Source organism: Bos indicus, chromosome 11 (genome assembly GCF_029378745.1).
Source record: "Bos indicus isolate NIAB-ARS_2022 breed Sahiwal x Tharparkar chromosome 11, NIAB-ARS_B.indTharparkar_mat_pri_1.0, whole genome shotgun sequence".
NCBI lineage: Eukaryota > Metazoa > Chordata > Mammalia > Artiodactyla > Bovidae > Bos > Bos indicus.
Window position 1 is genome coordinate 60,380,421 of NC_091770.1, and position 21,599 is coordinate 60,402,019.

At 38.2% G+C, this 21,599-nt stretch overlaps 1 protein-coding gene across 2 annotated transcripts in view; it reads left to right on the forward strand.

Moving 5' to 3' along the window:
- The window catches only part of COMMD1 (copper metabolism domain containing 1), a 170,786-nt gene that overhangs the window by 104,440 nt on the left and 44,747 nt on the right, over positions 1-21,599 (forward strand). The gene's annotated exons all lie outside the window — the stretch shown is intronic.

Sequence of the window (21,599 nt, forward strand, 5' to 3'; positions counted from 1 at the left end):
CCTGCTCATATACAAGCTATTCAGGATGAAACTGAAACAAAGATGGCAAACTGTTATAAGAGGGAAGGTAAAGGAATATTATTCTTCTTCATATGAATAGCAAGGAAAAGGCTTGGGTGCTTACCCTGACAAATTTAACTTAACCATTTAAAATTTTTTTATTTATTTTAGTTGGAGGCTAATTACTTTACAATATTGTAGTGGTTTTTGCCATATATTGACATGAATCAGCCATGGGTGTACATGTGTCCCCCATCCTGAACCCCCTTCCCACCTCCCTCCCCATCCCATCCCTCAGGGTCATCCCAGTGCACTGGCCCTGAGCACCCTGTCTCATGCATCGCACCTGGACTGGCGATTCATTTCACATATGATATTATACATGTTTCAGTGCCATTCTCCCAAATCATCTCGCCTCGCCCTCTCTCACAGAGTCCAAAAAACTGTTCTATACATCTGTGTCTCTTTTGCTGTCTTGCATACAGGGTTATCGTTACCATCTTTCTAAATTCCATATATATGCATTAGTATACTGTATTGGTGTTTTTCTTTCTGGATTACTTCACTCTGTATAATAGACTCCAGTTTCATCCACCTCATTAGAACTGATTCAAATGAATTCTTTTAATAGCTGAGAAATGTTCCGTTGTGTATATGTACCACAGCTTTCTTATCCATTTGTCTGCCAATGGATATCTAGGTTGCTTCCATGTCCTAGCTGTTGTAAACAGTGCTGCGATGAACATTGGGGTACATGTGTCTCTTTCAATTCTGGTTTCCTCGGTGTATATGCCCAGCAGTGGGATTGCTAGGTTGTATGCGAGTTCTGTTTCCAGTTTTTTAAGGAATCTCCACACTGTTCTCCATAGTGGCTGTACTAGTTTGCATTCCCACCAACAGTGTGAGAGTGTTCCCTTTTCTCCGCACCCTCTCCAGCATTTATTGTTTGTAGACTTTTTGATAGCAGCCATTCTGACCAGCCTGAGATGGTACCTCATTGTGGTTTTGATTTGCATTTCTCTGATAATGAGTGATGTTGAGCATCTTTTCATGTGTTTTTAACCTAACCATTTCCTTTTCATCCTTCTTGTCTTGGATGTTACTTGATTATGCAGATTTTTCCTTGACTTCCCTGTCTGGGTTACTGCCCTCTATTACATACCTTCCATAGCTCTTCCTTTTCCCTTGTTATAATACCTTATCCTAGTTGTAGTTGCTTGGTTAACTGTCTCACCAGACTTTAAGGGCCATGAAAGTAGGAATTAGCCTGTTCTTACTGCTTGTTGAATCACAGGTACTGATGATAGTACCAGGCATAGTGGTGCCAAATATAAACTTGTTGCATTAATGAGCAAATGAATAGTTGAATGTTATGAGAGGTTAGGTGAGGACTTGCCTAACTCATTCCCAGTGTTTTAGTTATCTAAACTAGGAACTCTCCTCTAAAATCTTTGTACTACCTTATCTAAGTAGAGACTGATAGAACATTAAGGGTGAATGTGGAGTAAATTAACTGTTTTAAGGGAGGTCTTATATAATTTTACAGGTGGATGGTAATTTTTTTTTAATAACTACAGGTATACTTTTAGCCATTTGTTTCTAAATTTATTGTGCTGAGCTTTTGAGATATGTGTTTTATTCTTCTGCTGCTTTCTGATTGGGCTCTATATAAATTTTTTCGTGGATATTCATGTCAGTGTAGTATTTTTGTCTGAGCATTCATGGGTTTGATTTATAAAAAAGGATTACAGATTTATAGGTTTTTATCATAGAAACTACTTGAGTGCACATTGTGTGTGGGTAAAGCCTGAAGGATGGGAAATAACCCTTTAAACTGTGCTTTAAATAATGTGTTATTGTTTATGATAGCTTTGTATCACTCATTGTGGCATTTAGGAATATTTGTTATATCATTTGTAAAGTGTTTTTGTTTCTCTAGGGGCCATGGGAACATCAAAACATTTTCCACAAGAAACCCATGATCCTTAAGGAGTAAAGATTTTTTCTTTGCCGTTTAATGGCCTTCCTACTGCTAACCTCCAGGTGTTCTTTTCACTTTCTGGCTTCCCTCTAATTTGGGAATAATTATATTATTTTTTTAAATAATTTATAATATAATTCCAATTATATTATTCAGTTCAGTTCAGTCGCTCAGTCATGTCCAACTCTTTGCAACTCCTTGGACTGCAGCACACCGGGCTTCCCTGTCTATCACCAACTCCCAGAGCTTACTCAAACTCATGTCCATTGAGTTGGTGATGCCATCCAACCATCTCATCATCTGTGGTCCCCTTCTCCTCCCGCCTTCCATCTTTCCCAGCATCAGGGTCTTTCCCAATGAGTCAGTTCTTCACATCATGTGGCCAAAGTATTGGATTATATTATTATATAATTGGATTATATTATTATTATTATATAATTATATTATTATATTCCAATAATTATACTCCAAAATTTTTGCAAATTTTGGCAGCAGATTTGTAATCCATTTCTTTGTTCTTTTCCTTCATTGTGATTAACCAAGACTAGATTTTAATTCGCAGATTTTCTTGAATTTGTGACTTATATAACAACTTGTAATATGTCCAGTTAGTTTTTGTAACATTTGGTTGAAGAGGGATGTCATTTTGAAGGTAGAGACATTTATCTTATTTCTGATGGCCTTCTAATCTACTTTCTGGTTCATCTCTTGCTTTTGTTTTTCACTGATTTCATCCTACTTTGATGCTTTTAAGTGATTTCTATGTTGGCCTCATTTTTTAAAACTTACCAATTTAAATTGTTAATTAGGCATAGAATTTATAAATGTGAAAGTAGCTGTTTGCTATAGTTTATTTGTATAGTGCCTTTCCTGTTTCTATAAGTGTCTTATTTGTCTTCTTGGCATCTTTACAAAGTAGATTTAATAGGACTATTAAACAGAATTATTTAATAGAGTTATTCTTTTTTTTATCTTCTTTTTCTCAAAGGGTGAACCAGGCATTGTAGACTAGCAGTCAGTGTCAAAGAAAAGCAGAAAGAAGTAACAGAACAGGACTTTAGGGATCAGGGTTCTGCTCCTTCTCCTATCAAAGAAACAGTCTGGTGAGAATTGGCTTCTGCTCATTTGTTTATAGGATCTCCAAGGAATGGGCTTCCAACCATGTGAAGAATGACCTGTTTTCTTCCTGTATGAACAGTTAGAAGTCTTCTGTCACCATATTCACATTAATTTGATTGATGATACAGTCATTTGGGGATCTGAAATTCATAGTATTGTTTTTATGGAAGAAGAAAATGAGTCCTGGTTAAGTCATATAACTTCATTTTATTTCAGTGCTCCTTTAGCAGGTGCTAAATGTGTAGCTAAATCTGTTCTATATAGATATGCTATACAGAATTTGACCTGGGTAAGGAGATAAGACAGGTGCTTATGTATGCAGTTCTCACCAGTAAAGTATATGATAATGTGATCTGAAAGACTGTGGACCAAAATGCTAGACAACTTAAAGTCAAAGGAAAAGAGTTCATGAAAAGGTAACTTTTGAGTTGGATTCCAAAAAAAAATATAGGATTTATCCAGAGCCTCTTGGATTTTAACAGAGCTGGGATTTGTTGTCCATTATGGTATTCATTATATCCTATAATTTTTTGCTGGAAAAATAAAATTAGTATAGAACTCACCATGAAACATTAATTGAAGAAGTTAAGCAAAGAGAAGAGCTTAGACCTACTACTTATTGGCTTGATCCTCCAAGCAGTTCATTTTCTTTGCATTGAGTCTTGACAACATGATTCAAAGAATGTAGCAGATGCCAGTTTTGAGGAAAGAAACTTGATGGATTCTTTTTTCTCTCTCTCTCCAATTCATGATTTACAAAGTCTTCATTTTTTCCAATGTTTACTTCTCTACGTAGCCATAATACTAGAATAGGTAAGTAGGTGAACTAATACATGACTTACAAAGATAGGACTAGTCAAGTGATAATCTTGTGAAGCTAATAAAGTGTTTGGTCTTGCAGTATTATCTCTGAGTGCAGGTTAGAGGTGATTACTCCCACCACCACCCTGAACTCTGGAAATAAGCCAGAGTTTATTGCTTGAGATAGACATTAAGAAACATTCATTCAGTCTTCAGTTCAGTTCAGTTCAGTCGCTCAGTCGTGCCTGACTCTTTGCGACCCCATGAACCGCAGCACCCCAGGCCTCCCTGTCCATCATCAACTACCAAAGTCCACCCAAACCCATGACCATTGAGTCGGTGATGCCATCCAGCCATCTCATCCTCTGTCGTCCCCTTCTCTTCCTGCCCTCAATCTTTCCCAGCACCAGGGTCTTTTCAAATGAGTCAGCTCTTCGAATCAGGTGGCCAAAGTATTGGAGTTTCAGCTTCAACATCAGTCCTTCCAATGAACACCCAGGACTGATCTCCTTTAGAATGGACTGGTTGGATCTCCTTGCAGTCCAAGGGACTCTCAAGAGTCTTCTCCAACACCACACTTCAAAAGCATCAATTCTTCGGTGTTCAGCTTTCTTTATAGTCCAACTCTCACATCCATATGTGACTACTGGAAAAAACATAGCCTTGATTAGACGGACCTTTGTTGGCAAAGTAATGTCTCTGCTTTTAAATATGCTGTCTAGGTTGGTCATAACTTTCCTTCCAAGGAGTAAGTGTCTTTTAATTTCATGGCTGCAGTCACCATCTGCAGTGATTTTGGAGCCCTAAAAAATAAAGTCAGCCACTGTTTCCACTGTTTGCACATCTATTTGCCATGAAATGAAGGGACCAGATGCCATGATCTTCATTTTCTGAATGTTGAACTTTAAGCCGACTTTTTCACTCTCCTCTTTCACTTTCATCAAGAGGCTCTTTAGTTCTTCTTCACTTTCTGCCATAAGGGTGGTGTCATCTGCATATATGAGGTTATTGGTATTTCTCCTGGCAGTCTTGATTCCAGCTTGTGCTTCATCCAGCTCAGCGTTTCTCATGATGTACTCTGCATATAAGTTAAATAAAGCAGGGTGACAATATATAGCCTCGATGTACTCCTTTTCCTATTTGGAACCAGTCTGTTGTTCCATGTGCAGTTCTAACTGTTGCTTCCTGACCTGCATACAGGTTTCTCAAGAGGCAGATCAGGTGGTCTAGTATTCCCATCCCTTTCAGAATTTTCCACAGTTTATTGTGATCCACACAGTCAAAGGCTTTGGCATAGTCAATAAAGCAGAAATAGATGCTTTTCTGGAACTCTCTTGGTTTTTCGATGATCCAGCGGATGTTGGCAATTTGGTCTCTGGTTCCTCTGCCTTTTCTAAAACCAGCTTGAACATCTGGAAGTTCACGGTTCACATATTGCTGAAGTCTGGCTTGGAGAATTTTAAGCATTACTTTACTAGCGTGTGAGATGAGTGCCATTGTGCAGTAGTTTGAGCATTCTTTGACATTGCGTTTCTTTGGGACTGGAATGAAAACTGACCTTTTCCAATCCTGTGGCCACTGCTGAGTTTTCCAAATTTGCTGGTATATTGAGTGCAGCACTTTCACAGCATCATCTTTCAGGATTTGAAATAGCTCCACTGGAATCCCATCACCTCCACTAGCTTTATTCGTAGTGATGCTTCTAAAGGCCCACTTGACTTCACATTTCAGGATGTCTGGCTCTAGATGAGGCTTACTGGACACCAAAAAGTCTTCAGGACAGTTAAAATATATAGTCACTACTCTCAAGTTCTTTATAATCTGGTTGAAAAGACAAAAATGAAAAACATAAGTTAAGGCTGTGTGTTGTTAGTACTTTTTAGTTCATAAGCAGTTTTTTTCACAGGTTCTGTTTTAGATTATCAGAATCACTATACCAACTGTCCAACTGACAGACTAGAAGCTACATGATTTAAGTTGACTTAGATAAGAAACTAAGTTTCACCACTTACTTAAATTGCCACATTACTAAATACTGATAGTCTTGTGGGAAAAGAAAATGGCAACCCACTCCAGTATTCTTGCCTGGAGAATCCCATGGACAGAGGAGCCTGATGGGCTGCTGTCCATAGGGTCACACAGAGTCGGACATGACTGAAGCAACTTAGTATGCATGCATGCATTGGAGAAGAAAGTGGCAACCCATTCCAGTACTCTTGCCTGGAGAATCCTGGGGACAGAGGAGCCTGGTGGGCTGCCATCTATGGGGTCTCACAGAGTCAGACACGACTGAAGTGACTTAGCAGCAGCAGCAGCAGCGATAATCTTGTAGGAATGAGAGAAACCATTGTCATCAGTAGATTTTAGGCAATTTACAAACACGCTCACATTATATAGTAAAGTTGGTTATGTGAGTGCATTTTTCTAGGAAGAGGGTCCTTAGTTTTTATCAGATTCCCCCCCTTTTCAATTGATATATAATTATCATTTCATCAGGTTTTGAAAGTGAGTCTGTGGCTCCAAAAAAAATGTTTAAAAACTACTTGTCTAGGTTATTTGGAGAATACTTAGAGAATGAGTCCTTAGCTGAATTCTGAACAATAAGCCAAGTGAAGAAATAGCAATCTGGACAGAAAAGTAACAGCACCTAAAATTTCCTCTATCATCTCTAGTAGGAGTGCCCTGAACTGCTATATCTTCAGCACAGATTCCTGGTGAAGTTTATTTACTTTCTTATGCTAATTTTCCTACTTCCCTTTGCTGTCACCCATGTTCTGTAATGTACAGGTAATTGGTTCGTATATCATGGTTACATCAAAGGTCTTAATAATTAATTTTTAGATCTGATTTAACTAGTAGTTTTTTTAGTTAAAATGGAGAGGAGAAATACATTTAAGAAATTATCAGATCAGATCAGATCAGATCAGTCGTTCAGTCGTGTCTGACTCTTTGCAACCCCATGAATTGCAGCACGCCAGGCCTCCCTGTCCATCACCAGCTCCCAGAGTTCACTGAGACTCACATCCATCGAGTCAGTGATGCCATCCAGCCATCTCATCCTCTTTCGTCCCCTTCTCCTCTTGCCCCCAATCCCTCCTAGCATCAGAGTATTTTCCAGTGAGTCAACTCTTCGCATGAGGTAGCCAAAGTACTGGAGTTTCAGCTTTAGCATCAGTCCTTCCAAAGAAATCCCAGGGCTGATCTCCTTCAGAATGGACTGGTTGGATATCCTTGCAGTCCAAGGGACTCTCAAGAGTCTTCGCCAACACCACAGTTCAAAAGCATCAATTCTTCGGCGCTCAGCCTTCTTCACAGTCCAACTCTCACATCCATACATGACTACAGGAAAAACCATAGCCTTGACTAGACGGTGCTTTGTTGGCAAAGCTGTGTCTCTGCTTTTGAATATGCTATCTAGGTTGGTCATAACTTTCCTTCCAAGGAGTAAGCGTCTTTTAATTTCGTGGCTCCAGTCACCATCTGCAGTGATTTTGGAGCCCCCAAAAATAAAGTCTGACACTGTTTCCACTGTTTCCCCATCTATTTCCCATGAAGTGATGGGACCGGATGCCATGATCTTCGTTTTCTGAATGTTGATCTTTAAGCCAACTTTTTCACTCTCCACTTTGACTTTCATCAAGAGGCTTTTGAGTTCCTCTTCACTTTCTGCCATAAGGGTGGTGTCATCTGCATATCTGAGGTTATTGATATTTCTCCCGGCAATCTTGATTCCAGCTTATGTTTCTTCCAGTCCAGCGTTTCTCATGATGTACTCTGCATATAAGTTAAATAAACAGAGTGATAATATACAGCCTTGACAAACTCCTTTTCCTATTTGGAACCAGTCTGTTGTTCCATGTCCAGTTCTAACTGTTGCTTCCTGACCTGCTTACAAATTTCTCAAGAGGCAGATCAGGTGGTCGGGTATTCCCATCTCTTTCAGAATTTTCCACAGTTTATTGTGATGCACACAGTCAAAGGCTTTGGCATAGTCAGTAAAGCAGAAATAGATGCTTTTCTGGAACTCTCTTGGTTTTTCCATGATCCAGCGGATGTTGGCAATTTGATCTCTGGTTCCTCTGCCTTTTCTAAAACCAGCTTGATAGTACACATAGAAGTCATGATAGTTTATCCTGAAAATTGAATAATAATTGACTTCCCAATACTATGGGTAGAATATCTGTATAATTTAGTTCATTTAACAGACATTGTCACAGATGATCATGGGCCAGAAACTGCTGTAAATACAATACCCAGAAAAAAAAAAAAAAAGACCTTGACCTTGCTCTGATAGAGCTTTCAAAACAAATTTCACAAATGTGCTTATAATTATGAACCCAATTATACTCTTTGATGTCTTTTTTTGAAAATCCCAGATAAGATCACTGACCTACATTGACAGGACCTTTGAGGGTTGCTCTCTTCCTCAACCAGTGCTTCTCACTGGGGGCTTGCGAGGAAAGGTTGCCCCCAGAGTACATCTGGCAGTGTCAGGAAACAGTTTTGCTTGTTCCAGCTGGGAAGATAATACTGATATTTAGTACATAGGCCAGGGATGCTGTTAAATATCCTCCAGTGCACAGAGCAGTCTCCACAACAAAGAGTTATTCAGCCCAAACTGTCAACAGTGTCAAGACTGAGAAACCCTGCCCTAGATGGACATTTCAAAGTGACTGAACCAAGTTGCCGTAATAAGGCAGAGTCAGGACTTAGGCATTTCAGTACTACAGCATCATATCACCTGAAGGTTCTAGTGTTTCCTGAGATTTTATTTAAAGACTCTTTGATGTAGGCAAAGAGTTCATTTCAGTGGATATGGTTAAAGTGATAGGGGATGGTGGCTTGGGTTTGAAGTTGGGAACTATGCTTTCTTTTAAAAGATTACCCAGTCTGTAGTGGTATGATTAATATATTCCTTTTATTATCTCTTACTATCAATATTTATTGAATTCCATGACTATATATAATAGGTAAATCCCCAAAAATGATCATTATAGATTAACAGGAAGGGCTTAGAAAGGAACCAACATAGGTGTTTATTTCTAGATGAATAGTCTAGAACTAGCTTAATGTGCAGCTAGAAATCTTACTAACATGTAGGCTCATTATATCTGCATTTCTGTCAAACTTCTGGGTGGGAAGGCTAGGTGAAGCATTAAATCATAGCACAAAATAAGAATGCCTGAAGTGTCATCATTCTTCAGCCAAACAGAAGAAGATTAAAAGGCTTTTTATGCTGTTAACAATTTTAGTTTTACTTTCTGGTTATAATAGTGATGAAACTAATATTGGAGACCATTTGAAAAACATTAAAAAAGTGGGAAATCTTTAGTACTAATCTCTACCATTCCAATAAGGTTACTAGTATTTTGTGTATTTTCTTTCCATTATTTTATCCTTAGGGCTTTAATATATGTATGCTTAACTATAATGTATGCATTATAAAATTCTGTATCTGCTTTTGTTGAAAAAAAGAAGAAAAAAAAAATCCCCCCCCCTTTTTTTTTTCTCATTTTCTTTGTCCTCTCTACTACTGCATTTTATTGTTCAGCTTTGGATAATTTAGTTTAGGAAAGAATTTATCAGTTAGGAAGAGATCTGCTGAGAGGGATAAAGAATCAAATGCCTTACTGTAAAGACTTCATTTCATAAGCTGACTTATGTCATGTGTCAGTTAAAAATATATTTCTCATCATTGGGAAGAACAAAGCTGAGAAAAGTCTGTTCCTTTAAATTTGATTTTCTTTTTTCTTGGATAATGCATAATCAATATTCTGAAACTTTACATAGAAAAGGAACATACCATTACTATTTGAAATTAAACAGTTTTTTCCTTAAAGAACTAACATTTCTTCCTTATAATTGGAAGTTCAGTGATAAATGTAAGATTAAAACACAGGTGTACATTGATGTGCAGGTACTGAAAATCTGTGAGTGAGTGAATATATGTGATGGTGAATCTTATTTTCCACTTACAGATCTTCCCTGACTTACAATGGGGTTCTGGCCCGATAACTTTTACAGCCCATTGTAAGTTGAAAATATCATAAATTAAAATCATTTAGTGCACCTAACTTATCTGTCATCATAGCTTAGACTAGCCTATATTAGAAGTGCTCAAAACAGCCATGTTAGTCTACAGGTAGGCAAAATCATCTAACACAAAACCTATTTTATAATAAAATGTGGACTATCAGTAATTTATTGAATGCTATCAGATCAGATCAGATCAGATCAGTCGCTCAGTCGTGTCCGACTCTTTGCGAACCCATGAATCACAGCACGCCAGGCCTCCCTGTCCATCACCAACTCCTGGAGTTCACTGAGACTCACGTCCATCGAGTCAGTGATGCCATCCAGCCATCTCATCCTCTTTCGTCCCCTTCTCCTCCCTCCCCCAGTCCCTCCCAGCATCAGAGTCTTTTCCAATGAGTCAACTCTTCACATGAGGTGGCCAAAGTACTGGAGTTTCAGCTTTAGCATCATTCCTTCCAAAGAAATGCCAGGGCTGATCTCCTTCAGAATGGACTGGTTGGATCTCCTTGCAGTCCAAGGGACTCTCGAGTCTTCACCAACACCACAGTTCAAAAGCATCAATTCTTTGGCGCTATACTGAAGGTGAAAAACAATAGTTTTCTGGGTACAGAATGATTGTGAATGTATAGATTGTCTACCCTTGTGATTGTGTGGCTGACTGGAAACTGGGTCTTTGCCTGGTCCAGGGAAAAATCAAAATTCAGAGGACAGTTTCTCTTGAATGAAGATCTCTTTCACACCATTGTAAGGTTGAAAAATCATGAATTGAAACATTATTAACTCTGGAACCATCTTATATCATTCACCACTAATGAAGGTTGTAAGGAAATTTTACAGGTTGTTAGAGAAAATTACCCTTTGCTCTATGCTTTTGATACAGCTTGTCTTATTATCTGCTTGCCTTAGTTAGGCTTGATTTGTCTTGTGAAGGCTTCTATTCTAGATTGACAAGTAATTAACTTATACACTGGACTTTTTGGTTATCATAAAAGTCTACTTTTTTAAGCCGTCTTAGGTCTCTCAAGTTTCAGTGAACTATTTATTTCTTTAACTCAACTCATAATTTGTTCAGTTGCCAAGTCATGTCTGACTCTTTGTGACCCATGACTGCAGCACATAATTTGTAGTGTAACCAATTTTTAAAAAAAAATAGAGAATCATTATATAGAGCTGAAAGAACTTTTATTGCTATGCTAAAAAGTTTACCATATTTTCATATTATATAACTGTCAATCTAAGTGATTTATAACAAACATTTTTCTGCTCATCTTTGATCTTTCAAATCTCTTGATAATTTTTGTGTTTTTGGCCTCATGGCACATGGGATCTTAGTTCTCCAACCAGGGATTGAACCCAGGGCCATGGCAGTGAAAGCAATGTGTCCCAATCATTTGCATCACCAGGGAATTCCTGATGCCTTTTTAAAGTTGGCAGATTTATGAGAGTGATTATGTGATGTAAACCAAAAGAGTCCAAAATGTAGTACTTGGATGCAGTCTCAAAAACGACAGAATAATCTCTGTTCATTTCCAAGGCAAACCATTTAATATCACGGTAATCCAAGTCTCTGCCCCTACCAGTAACGCTAAAGAAGCTGAAGTTGAACGGTTCTGTGAAGACCTACAAGACCTTTTAGAATGAACACCCAGAAAAGATGTCCTTTTCATTATAGGGGACTGGAATGCAAAAGTAGGAAGTCAAGAAACACCTGGAGTAACAGGCAAATTTGGCCTTGGAGTACGGAATGAAGCAGGGCAAAGGCTAATAGAGTTCTGCCAAGAGAACATGCTGGTCATAGCAAACACCCTCTTCCAACAACACAAAAGAAGACTCTAACATGGACATCACCAGATGGCCAACACCAAAATCAGATTGATTATATTCTTTGCAGCCAAAGATGGAGAAGCTCTATACAGTCAGCAAAAACAAGACTGGGAGCTGACTGTGGCTCGGATCATGAACTCCTTGTTGCCAAATTCAGACTGAAATTGAAGAATGTAGGGAAAACCACTAGCACATTCAGGTATGACCTAAATCCCCTTACGATTATACAGTGAGAAATAGATTTAAGGGACTGATAGACATCTGATGGATCTAGATCTGATAGACTGCCTGATGAACTATGGATGAAGGTTCATGACATTGTACAGGAGATAGGGAGCAAGACCATCCCCAAGAAAAAGAAATTCAAAAAAGCAAAATGGCTGTCTGAGGAGGCCTTACAAATAGCTGTGAAAAGAAGAGAAGCGAAAAGCAAAGGAGAAAAGGAAAGATATATGCATCTGAATGCAGAATTCCAAAGAATAGCACGGAGAGAGAAGAAAGCCTTCCTCACTGATCAGTGCAAAGAAATAGAGGAAAATAATAGAATTAGAAAGACTAGAGATCTCTTCAAGAAAGCTTAAGATACCAAGGAAACGTTCATGCAAAGATGGGCTCAATAAAGGACAGAAATGGTATGGAGCTAACAGAAGCAGAAGATATTAAGAAGAGGTGGCAAGAATACACAGAAGAACTGTAACAAAAAGATCTTCACAACCCAGATAATCCCGATGGTGTGGTCAGTCACCTAGAGCCAGACATCCTGGAATGTGAAGTCAAGTGGGCCTTAGGAAGCATCACTACAAATAAAGCTAGTGGAGGTGATGGAATTCCAGTTGAGTTATTTAAAATCGTAAAAGATGATGCTGTGAAAGTGGTACACTCAATATGCCAACAAATTTGGAAAACTCAGTAGCGTCCACATGACTGGAAAAGGTCAGTTTTCATTCCAATCCCAAAGAAAGACAATGCCAGACAATGCTCAAACTACTACACAGTTGTACTCATCTCACATGCTAGCAAGAGAAGGCAGTGGCAACCCACTCCAGTACTCTTGCCTGGAAAATCCCATGGACAGAGGAGCCTGGTAGGCTGCAGTCCATGGGGTCGTGAAGAGTCGAACATGATTGAGCGACTTCACTTTCACTTTTCCCTTTCATGCATTGGAGAAGGCAATGGCAACCCACTCCAGTGTTCTTACCTGGAGAATCCCAGGGCCAGGGGAGCCTGGTGGGCTGCCGTCTATGGGGTCCTACAGAGTCGGACACAACTGAAGCGACTTAGCAGCAGCAGCAGCACATGCTAGCAAAGTAATGCTCAAAATTCTCCAAGCCAGGCTTCAGCAATACGTGAACTGTGAACTTCCAGATGTTCAAGCTGGTTTTAGAAAAGGGAGATGAACCAGAGATCAAATTGCCAACATCTGCTGGATCATCAAAAAAGTAAGAGATTTCCAGAACAACATCTATTTCTGCTTGATTGACTATGCCAAAGCCTTTGACTGTGTGGATCACAATAAACTGTGGAAAATTCTGAAAGAGATGGGACTACCAGACCACCTGACCTGCCTCCTGAGAAACCTGTATGCAGGTCAGGAAGCAACAGTTAGAACTGCACATGGAACAACAGACTGGTTCAAAATAGGAAAAGGAGTATGTCAAGGCTGTGTATTGTCACTCTGCTTATTTAACTTCTATGCAGAGTACATCATGAGAAACGCTGAGCTGGATGAAGCACAAGCTGGAATCAAGATTGCCAGGAGAAATATCAATAACCTCAGATATGCAGATGACACCACCCTTATGGCAGAAAGTGAAGAAGAACTAAAGAGCCTCTTGATGAAAGTGAAAGAGGAGTGTGAAAAAGTTGGCTTAAATTTCAACATTCAGAAAACTAAGATCATGGCATCCAGTCCCATCACTTCATGGCAGATAGATAGGGAAACAGTGGCTGACTTTAATTTTTAGAGCTCCAAAATCACTGCAGATGGTGATTGCAGCCATGAAATTAAAAGACACTTACTCCTTGGATGGAAAGTTATGACCAACCAAGACAGCATACTAAAAAGCACAGACATTACTTTGTCAACAAATGTTTGTCTAGTCAAGGCTATGGTTTTTCCAGTGGTCATGTATGGATGTGAGAGTTGGACTGTAAAGAAAGCTGAATGCCGAAGAATTGATGGTTTTGAACTGTGGTGTTGGAGAAGACTCTTGAGAGTCCCTTGGATACAAGGAGATCCAACCAATCCAGCCTAAAGGAGATCAGTCCTGGGTGTTCACTGGAAGGACTGATGCTGAAGCTGAAACTCCAGTACTTTGGCCACCTGATGCAAACAGCTGAGTCATTTGAAAAGACCCTGATGCTGGGAAAGATTGAGGGCAGGAGAAGAAGGGGACGAAAGAGGATGAAGTGGTTGGATGGTATCACCGACTCAATGGATATGAGTTTGGGTAGACTCTGGGTGTTGGTGATGGACAGAGAGGCCTAGTGTGCTGCAGTCCATTGGGTCACAAAGAGTTGGACACGACTGAGTGACTCAACTAAACTGAAACCATTGGTTATTTAGCCCTGTTATGCTGTTGAGAGTGATTCTTTTATTGATTTTCTCAGATGTGACTTTTTGGAATGGATTTTTAAGTCTTCTATAGTTATATCACAATCGGTTCTTTTTGGGCCTCCCGGAATTGGTTGAAAGCAGTGCTGTAGATAGTCCAAAGGTTTTTAAAGCCATATGTTCATTGAAGCATGTAAATGATTCAGTAAGCTCATGTACTTTGTCATCAACATGATTAGGCTTCATAGCAAGGATCAGCATCTGTGAATATGCCAAAGACTTAGCTGATCCACTCTACTGAGTTCACTCTTTAGAAGATTCTCATTTGTGCTACACAGGTAACCCTTCCAACCTCTTCATTATATTGTGCATGCTAAGTCACTTTAGTTCTGTCTGATTCTTTGAGACCCTATGGACTGTAGCCTACCAGGTTCCTCTGTCCATGGGAATTCTCCAGGGAAGAATACTGGAGTGGGTTGCCATGCCCTCCTCTAGGAGATCTTCCTGACCCAGGGATCGAACCTGTCTCCTGCATCTCCTGCATTGGCAGGCGGGTCTTTACCACTAGTGCCACCTGGAAAGCCCTTGCCTCATTGTATCAGAGGAATAGTAATTAAAAGTTTCTCATCTTTCTCAAAGAATGTATGTTTGATCCTAGTTCAGTCTGCTTTAATGGGATGACTCTTAAACTGAATGATAAGGAATCTCTTCACCATCTTATTTTGCTTTACTTTTGTATTAGTTAGGATTAAGTTCAGCTGTCAGTTACAGAGATCCAAATTAACAAAGACTTTAAAAAGATAAGAATTTATTTCTCTTTTATGTGAAAGTCCAAAGTTAGGTTTTGTTCCATTCAGCCTTCAGAGTTCCAGACTTTTCAACAGATCACTCTGCTGTTCCTTGGGTGTAACCCTTGTTCTCCTGTCCTAAGAAGCTATTATATCTACATCTCAGGCAGCAGGATGAAGGAAAGGGTCAAAGAAAGGAACAAAAGTTACATATTGCCTTTCTATTAAGGAAGAGTCCTTGAAGCTGCCAGCAGCAGTTCTTACTTTTATATACCATTGATTGGAGCTGAGTCACATGGTCATACTTAGCTGCAAGGAAGGGAAAGACATATTTTCATTCTAGGTAGCTACGTGTCTCATTTATTACTGTGGAAGAAGGGATGACAGATACTGAGAAACAAATGGCACTGTCACACTCACCATGATTTGTTTCCTCCACTGTCATTGAGTAAAATAAATTTCAACATAATTTCATCCCAGTTTTAGCATAGTATCTTTATGTTAATAAGAACTTAGTAGACTAAGATGAGGGGGAAAATAGAACATGAACTATGTGTTAGTGTATTCACACAGCTCTTCTGTTTTTGAATTTTCAAATATTGTTACAGTTTATGTTCTCACTAACCACTACAGTTTCTTTACCATTTGGTCCAAAGGGACAGGATTTGTCTTCAAAGAGTCCTGAGCTTGAAACCTAGATTGAGTAAGAAGTGTCATTGTCAATATCTTGTAATTCTGACGCCTTTATCACCTTCTTAACGTGAGCTCTTGACTGCATCAGAGAATTAAAATGTGAGTCACAAAATAATGAGAGAAAGATGAGTGTGGGAGCCATTACATTTTGTGTCAGAAATGACATGAATGGTGTTAATAGAAAAGTTTTCCTAGTAATGCTGGGCATTTAAATCAGGATACTGTCCGTAGTAACAGAACATGGAACCATGAAAAGTTGGGATCTCTGGAAAAGAAATCAGGACCAAAATCAGCTGATGGGAAATAATTTATCTCTATATTTGGGGAGGTACTTGGTTTGCTTTTTAAATGTCAAATTTTATTAATAGGGTTTTGTATAGTGGAAGGAAATGGAAGATACTTCCACCTTGCTTTTCCAGTGAATGAGAGAAATAGTATTCTCAACTTTTAAAGATTCAAATGCATTTTTGAGACTGATGAACAGAGTCTAATATTGGGTCTCTGAGAAAAAATGTAAACAGATCCCATTCTTTCTTTTCAGTTGTCTGAATGAGCCCAGTGAATTCCTTTGGGTTTGACCGACCTCAGCAATTAGGTTTCAGAGATGACTGAAATGGTTAGCTTGGTTATAATGCAGTCCAGCAGGACATCTGGAAACACATTTGACCAGATTCTGAGGAACAATGAGCATGTCCATCACAATGATGTCACACCTTTACCTCATAGAAAAGAGCTTTTTTTGAATGAGGTATTAGAGTTGTTGTATTTTTTGTTATATTTGTCCGTTTAGAATTTTCGTGTCCTTTATTAAATTGCAAACATTCAAGAAATAATTCTAACACAAGCCAAAAGGTACATTCCCTACTCATGGAGCACTTTTTAGATATTTCAAAGTACTTTAAAAATCATTTTTGAATGCAGAAGTTTAAAAGAACTTAAGTAACTTTCCCAAGACAATATAGTGTTACTATACTTAAGAAAAAAATGAAAAACATATTATAAATTTAAAATAGATATGTGGAACTAGTGTAAATGTTAACCAAATTCTATGAAATGTAATTCTGTGTATTAATAGCTTGAATTGGGTAAAAGAATGCAAACCTGTGATGATCTACGTATCACAGAGTTTTCAAGTATCTGCTCTTGGCTGCCCATCTACCTTGTTTTTCTTAAAGTAATTTCTCCATGACATTTTATTACAAAAAATTTCAAGCATACCAAAAGTTGAAATAATTATACTGGGAACACTTGTACAACTCTGTGCATTTTCTACAGTTGTTAACATTTTGTTATTTTTGTTTTATCACTATCTTACCATCTATCTTTCCACCTATTTTTTAAAATATACTTCAAAAGTAAGTTGCAGGCATCACACTCCTCCCTTACATTTTTCTGCATGCATTTCTTTAACTAGATTTATTTATGATTTTTAAGGTAAAATTTGTATATCCTAAAGTGCTCAAATGTTAAGTGTATGATTTCATGAGTTTTGAAAAATGCGTACACCGGTGTAACCAAATCCCCATCAAGATACAAAACATTTCTTTCATGCCCAGAATTTCCCTCTTGCCTCTTCTGAGTCAGTCCAAGGCCCTAGAAGCAATCACTCTTCTGATATTTTTAAAAATCATGGCTTAGTTTGCCTGCTATAAAACTTCGTTTAAATGGAATCATAGTATATATTCCTTTGTGAAAGGCTTCTTTCACTCAGCATGTTTTTGAGATTTATCCATATTATTGCGTTAATCAGTATTTAATTCCTTTTTATTGCTGGCTAGTATTCCATTGTATGAATATACTGTATCTTATTCATTCATTCTTCTGTTTATGACCACCTAGACTGTTTGCAGTTTTGGGCTAAGAGATAGGTAATAGCCAACAACTATAATATAATATACAAATATGTGTGATACAAATAACCACTTCATGGCAGTAGAATGGGAAAAAGTGGAAGCAGTAACAGACTTTATTTTCTTGGGCTCCAAAATCACTGTGGATGGTGACAGCAGCCATGAAATCAAAAGACGCTCACTCCATGGAAAAAAAGCTCTGACAAACCTAGATAGCATATTAAAAAGCAGAGATATCACATTGCCGACAAAATTTCATATATTCAAAGCTGTGGTTTTTCCAGTAGTCATGTATGGATGTGAGAGTTGGACCATAAAGAAGGCTGAGCACCAAAGAATTGATCCTTTCGAACTGTGGTGCTGGAGAAGACACTTGTTCCTTGGACAGCAAGATGATCAAACCAGTCAATCCTAAAGGAAATCAACCCTGAATATTCATTGGAAGAACTGATGCTGAAGCTGAAATTCCAATACTTTGGCCACCTGATGCAAAGAACTGATTCATTTGAAAAGACCCTGATGCTGGTAACGATTGAGAGCTAAAGATCCTGCATGCCACAGTGAAGAACGAAGATCCCAAGTACCACAACTAAGACCCAGTGAAGCCAAATGAATAAATATTTTTAAAAGAAAGGAATTAAGACAGAATAAAACATGGTCTTATATACCTAGTCATATTTATACCACTTCCACTGCTTTTTGGTTCTTTTTAAAATTATTTTTATCATTTTTAAGTTCCATTGATTTATTTTCTTTTATCTGTACCAGTTCAATGTATAGTTTCTTACTACGTTTGTTTATTTAACTGAACTGTTCAGTTCTTTTTGAAGATCTTTTTCTCCATCTGGTCTTTTCATTAGTTTGAAGAATCTTCTGTAGCATTTCTTATTGTACAGGTATGTTGGCAATGAGTTTGCCTTGTTTTCATTTATCTGAAAATATCTTTATTTCATCTTTTGATAGATATTTTTGCTGAATTTGGAATTGCGTAATTTTCTTTCAGGACTTTACATATATATTGTTCCACTGTTGCCATTGTTTCCAATCTAACATTCAGTTCAGTTTAGTTCAGTTCAGGCACTCAGTTGTATCTGACTCTTTGTGACCCCATGGACTGTAGCAGTCAGGCTTCCCTGTCCATCACCAACTCCTGGAGTTTGCTCAAACTCATGTCCATCGAGTTGGTGATGCCATTCAATCATGTCATCCTCTTTCGTCCCTTTTGCTTCCTGCCTTCAGTCTTTCTCAGCATCAGGGTCTTTTCCAATGAGTCAGCTCTTCGAATCAGATGGCCAAAGTATTGGAGCATCAGTCCTTCCAATGAATGTTCAGGACTGATTTCCTTCAGAATTGACTGGTTTGATCTTGCAGTCTAATCACATATGTTATTCTGTATGTAAGGTGCTGATTTTAATTAGCTGTTTTCAAAATTTCCTGTTTATTGAAGTTCGCCTTTCAGTAGTTGCGTATGCCATGCACAGGTACGAATTTCTTTGTAAGTATCCTCCTTGGTATTTATTGTTATTCTCAAATTTGTACATTTATGTCTTCTATCAAATTTGGGAAACTTTTGGTTGTCATAAGTCCTCTTTTATTGCCTTACTCCCTTTCATACCCCACTTTTTCTTATGGAAATCCAATTACACATGTCTTGCATCTTTTAATATTGTCCCACCTGTTCCTCAGTCTCTGTTCCCACCATCTCCTTCAGTCTTTTTTTTCCCCACTTTGTTCTTCAGACTGCATAATTTCTGTATCTTCAAGTTCAGTGACTCTTCTGTCATCTCCAATCTTGCTTTTAGAGTGACTCAAAAACAATCTAATGTTGTTTTTCCTATTTATTGAATTTTTTTACTTCAGGCATTATATTTTTTAGTGTTAGAGTTTTCATTTGGTTATTTTATAGTTTTTATTTCTTTGCTGAGATTTCCTATCTGTGCATTATTTCAAACATCTTTTGATATAGATATCATAGCTATTGGAAAAGGAAATGGCATCCCACTCCAGTATTCTTGCCTGGGAAATCCCAAGGACAGAGGAGCCTGGTGGGCTACAATCCACGGGGTCAGAAAGAGTCAGAAATGACTTAAAAACTGAGCAACAACAATTATAGCTATATCTGCTAATTCCTACGATTGGGTCATTTCAAATTCAGTCTCTATCCATTTGATTATGTGTCACATTTTCCTGTTTCTTCATATGTTTAATAATTTCTTGTTGCACAGTTGCTCAGTCATGTCTGACTCTTTGTGACCCTTTGGACTGTCACCTGCCAGGTTCTTCTGTGTCCATGGAGTTTTTCAGGCAAGAATACTGGTGCAGTTTACCATTTCCAACTCCAGGGGATCTTTCTGACCCAGGGATTAAATTTGCATCACTTATGTCTCCTGCATTGGCAGGTGGATTCCTTACCACTGCGCCACCCATAATACAATAGTGCATTGAAGATACTGTTGGTTCTGTTATGATTCTCTGAGGAATGTTGATTTTTTGTTTGGTTGGTTGGTTTTCAGGCAGTTAACTTGACTGAATCCGTCACTGAACTTCAGTGGGTAGCAGCTGAAACTTTTGTTCACATTTTAGTTTTATTGGGCTGCGTATAATCTGTCTCTTGTGTACAGAATTTACTGTACACAGTACAGTAAATTTACATTTCAGTAAATTTACATTTACACAGTACAGTAAATTTACATTTCAGTAAAGTCATATGAAGAACGTGGAGTTTCTTTTCTGTGGCATACTCCCTCTGTCTCAAGAATTTTTCCTTAATTTCTGGATGTTGTGGTAGCCTCAAACTCTGTTTTCTTGGTTCCTCAAGCCAGAAAGACTGCAGATTTTGGTATTTTAGCTGTCAATCCAGCACGCAGTGGAGTGTGTCCTCAGCAGAAAGCTGTTTAAATTTAAAAGAGGGCATAGGGGCAACAAACTCTCTAAGCTGGTAATATTCCTAGATGTTGACTCCCCAGCAATTTCTGTCTGCTCTTGTTTTTTCTTTGCCTTTAGATTTTGTTTTTGTTTCGTTTTGTCCAGTTTTTGTGATTCTTATCTGAGAGATGGTAGGTTGAATACAAGGTACTCCACCACTAGTGGAAGTAGAACTTTTTTCTTTGGTTTCAAGAAGAAGGAAAAAAAGGGTTAACTCAAGTTGTTTTTAGAAAAGAGCATGGGGAAAGAGGCCTTCAAGCAGTGTCTTAAGGTTCTTCTCCTTGGTTATTCTAGACATCAGGGACATAGTCTTATTAATATTTTATATCCATTATTAAAAATTTGAAGTAAGAAAGCAACATGATATAGGGGGGAAACCTGAGAGTGAGTGGGGCGTCAGGAGACCTAAACTATAGTCCAGCTCCTTCATAGACCAGATGGTTTTCTAGTATTCCAAAATTAACTTTTTATTTACTTCAAAAAACTGAGAAACACATGTCTCTATTTATACAATATTTCAAGTTTTATCAGTATCCTAATTTGGCTTTGCCTACATCTTCTAGTGTTATGAAATGTGTTTTTTAAATATTTTATGTATCTAATGTTAGTATTTGGAGCATGTTTTTTGAGTCCATAAAATTTGAATTGTAAGAATAGAAAAGTAACATAGCTTAATGAAAAATAAAAAGTAGTACTTAATGGAAAATAGTACTCCTTGAACAAGAAGAAAACTAGAATAGCATGCTAGTTGCTTACAGTCTCACCTTTCCAAATTTGGACACTATTATATCAGTAAAATTCATCTCTGTGTTACTACTCCTTAGACTTAAATTCGGAGAAGGCAATGGCACCCCACTCCAGTACTCTTGCCTGGAAAATCCCATGGATGGAGGAGCCTGGTAGGCTGCAGTCCATGGGGTCGAGAAGAGTCGGACACGATCGAGTGACTTCACTTTGACTTTTCACTTTCATGCATTGGAGAAGGAAATGGCAACCCGCTCCAGTGTTCTTGCCTGGAGAATCCCAGG